This window comes from Triticum urartu, chromosome 3A, assembly GCF_056163025.1.
Source record: "Triticum urartu cultivar PI428250 chromosome 3A, HENAU_Tu73, whole genome shotgun sequence".
In the NCBI taxonomy this organism is placed as follows: Eukaryota; Viridiplantae; Streptophyta; class Magnoliopsida; order Poales; family Poaceae; genus Triticum; species Triticum urartu.
In genome coordinates this window covers 49,376,005-49,379,876 of record NC_141875.1, presented here as the reverse complement: position 1 = coordinate 49,379,876, position 3,872 = coordinate 49,376,005, and positions in this window count along the sequence as shown.

The window sequence follows — 3,872 nt, the reverse complement described above, 5'->3', positions numbered from 1 at the left end:
TGATCTTGAAAATCTTTTTGGCACCTGCTTGGAAGAATATGATAATTGTTATACTATTGGTGCTATCCATACTATTAATGATGAGAGTGATTATGCTTATGATATGAAAAGGCCCAAGCTTAGGGATGCTATGTTTGATGAAGATGATGTTTTTGAGAATATATTTGCTACAATTAATATTTGTCCCAAGCTTGGGGAAGCTATTTAATGAAGATGATATTTTTAGTCTCCCAAGTTTTGATATGAAAATTTATAATGATGATAGCATGCCTCCTACTTATGATGATTATATTGATGAAAGTGGGTTTGAGGTCATGCCTTTATTTAGTGATGATTCCACTATCTTGGAAGAGGGTTCAATCGCTTATGATGAGAACAAAGTTGCTACTTATGATAATTATTGTGATGATACATATGCTATAAAAAGTAGTGATGATTATATTTATAAAACTTGTCATGATTATTATTACCCTTTTTCTGAACATTACTCTTTTAATGTGGAAACAATTTATATTATTCGAGTTTCTTATGATACTTCCACTATTCCGTATGAGAAGAATCTTACTTATGTGGAGAGTAGTAAATTTTCTATGCTTGTAGATCATGAAAAGAATGATTTAGGTGCTGGTTATATTGTTGAATTCATTCATGATGCTACTGAAAATTATTATGAGGAAGGAATATACGCTTGTATGAATTGCAATAATATCAAGTTTCCTCTCTATGTGCTTAAAGTTTTGAAGTTATGCTTGTTTTGCTTTCCTATGCTAGTTGATTATTGTCCCCATAAATTGTTTGCTCACAAAATCCCTATGCATAGGAAGTGGGTTAGGCTTAAATGTGCTAGTAAAATTCTTCATGATGCCCTCTTTATGTTTCAATTCTTATCCTTTATGTGAGCATCATTGAAATCATCATGCCTAGCTAGGGGCGTTAAATGATAGCGCTTGTTGGGAGGCAACCCAATTTTATTTTTTGATCTTTGATTTTTGCTCCTGTTTAGTAATAAATAATTTATCTATCCTCTGTTATGATTGAGGTTTTATGTTTTAAATTAGTGTTTGTGCCAAGTAGAACCGTTGGGAAGACTTGGGGAAAGTCTTGTTGATCTTTCTGTAAAAAACAGAAACTTTAGCGCTCACGAGAATTGCTACCATTTTTTATTGGAAGGTGATATTTAGTTAATTATTTTTGCAGATGATTAATAGATAAATTCCTCACGTCCAGCAATTTATTTGAGAATTTTATGAGTTCCATAAGTATACGTTTGATCCAGATTACTACAGACTGTTCTGTTTTTCGTGTGTTGTTTGCTTATTTTGATGAATCTATGGCTAGTAAAATAGTTTATAAACCATAGAGAAGTTGGAATACAGTAGGTTTAACACCTATATGAATTTAGAATGAGTTCACAACAGTACCTAAGTGGTGATTTATTTTCTTATACTAACGGAGCTTACGAGTTTTCTGTTAAGTTTTGTGTTGTGAAGTTTTCAAGTTTTGGGTAAAGATTCGATGGACTATGGAATAAGGAGTGGCAAGAGCCTAATCTTGGGGATTCCCAAGGCACCCCAAGGTAATATTCAAGAACAACCAAGAGCCTAAGCTTGGGGATGCCCCGGAAGGCATCCCCTCTTTCGTCCTCGTTCATCGGTAACTTTACTTGGAGCTATATTTTTATTCGCCACATGATATGTGTTTTGCTTGGAGAGTCATTTTATTTTATTTTGTTTTGCCTGCTGTTTTAATAAAATACCAAGATCTTAAATTATTAAATGTTAGAGAGTCTTCACATAGTTGTATAATTATTCAACTACTTATTGATCTTCACTTATATCTTTCGGAGTAGTTTGTTGTTGCTCTAGTGCTTCACTTATATCCTTTTAGAGCACGGTGGTGGTTTTATTTTATAAAAATAATTGATCTCGCATTCTTCACTTATATTATTTTGAGAGTCCTAAACAGCATGGTAATTTTCCTTGGTTATGAATTTAGTCCTAATATGATGGGCATCCAAGATGGGTATAATAAAACTTTCATATAGAGTGCATTGAATACTGTGATAAGTTTGATTGTTTTGAGATATGAGGATGGTAATATTAGAGTCATTCTAGTTGAGTAGTTGTGAATTTGAGAAATACTTGTGTTGAAGTTTGTGATTCCTGTAGCATGCACGTATGGTGAACCGTTATGTGACAAAGTCGGAGCATGATTTATTTATTGATTGTATTCCTTATGAGTGGCGGTCGGGGACGAGCGATGGTCTTTTCCTACCAATCTATCCCCCTAGGAGCATGCGCGTAGTACTTTGTTTCGGTAACTAATAGATTTTTGCAATAAGTATGTGATTTCTTTATGACTAATGTTGAGTCCATGGATTATACGCACTCTCACCCTTCCACCATTGCTAGCCTCTCTAGTACCGCGCAACTTTCACTGGTACCATAAACCCACCATTTACCTTCCTCAAAACAGCCACCATACCTACCTATTATGGCATTTCCATAGCCATTCCAAGATATATTGCCATGCAACTTTCCACCGTTCCGTTATTATGACACGCTCCATCATTGTCATATTGCTTTGCATGTTCATGTAGTTGACATCATATTTGTGGCAAAGCCACCGTTCATAATTCTTCCATACATGTCACTCGTGAGTTATTGCACATCCCGGTACACCGCCGGAGGCATTCATATAGAGTCATATCTTGTCTTAAGTATCGGGTTGTAATTCTTGAGTTGTAAGAAAATAAAAGTGTGATGATCATCAATATTAGAGCATTGTCCCAGTGAGGAAAGGATAATGGAGACTATGATTCCCCCACAAGTCGGGATGAGACTCTGGACGAAAAAAAGAGGCCAAAGAAGCCCAAATAAAAAAAAGAGGCCATAAAAAAAGAGAAGGCCCAAATAAAAAAATATAAAAAAATGAGAGAAAAAGAGAGAAGGGACAATGCTACTATCTTTTTACCACACTTGTGCTTCAAAGTAGCACCATGATCTTCATGATAGAGAGTCTCCTATGTTGTCACTTTCTAGTGGGAATCTTTCATTATAGAACTTGGCTTGTATATTTCAATGATGGGCTTCCTCAAAATGCTCTAGGTCTTCGTGAGCAAGCGAGTTGGATGCACACCCACTAGTTTCTTTTGTTGAGCTTTCATACATTTATAGCTCTAGGGCATCCGTTGCATGGCAATCCCTACTCACTCACATTGATATCTATTAATGGGCATCTCCATAGTCCGTTGATACGCCTAGTTGGTGTGAGACTATCTTCTCCCTTTTTGTCTTCTCCACAACCACCATCCTATTCCACCTATAGTGCTATGTCAATGGCTCACGCTCATGTATTGCGTGAAGATTGAAAAAGTTTGAGAACATCAAAAGTATGAAACAATTGCTTGGCTTGTCATCGGGGTTGTGCATGATTTAAACATTTTGTGTGGTGAAGATGGAGCATGGCCAGACTATATGATTTTGTAGGGATAGCTTCCTTTGGCCATGTTATTTTGAGAAGACATGGTTACTTGGTTAGTATGCTTGAAGTATTATTGTTTTTATGTCAATATTAAACTTTTGTCTTGAATCCTATGGATCTGAATATTCTTGCCACAATAAATAGAAATACATGATGAATATGTTAGGTAGCATTCCACATCAAAAATTTTGTTTTTATCATTTACCTACTCGAGGACGAACATGAATTAAGCTTGGTGATGCTGATACGTCTCCAACGTATCTATAATTTTTGATTGTTCCATGCTATTATATTATCAACCTTGGATGTTTTATATGCATTTATATGCTATTTTATATGATTTTTGGGACTAACCTATTAACCTAGAGCCCAGTGCCAATTTCTGTTTT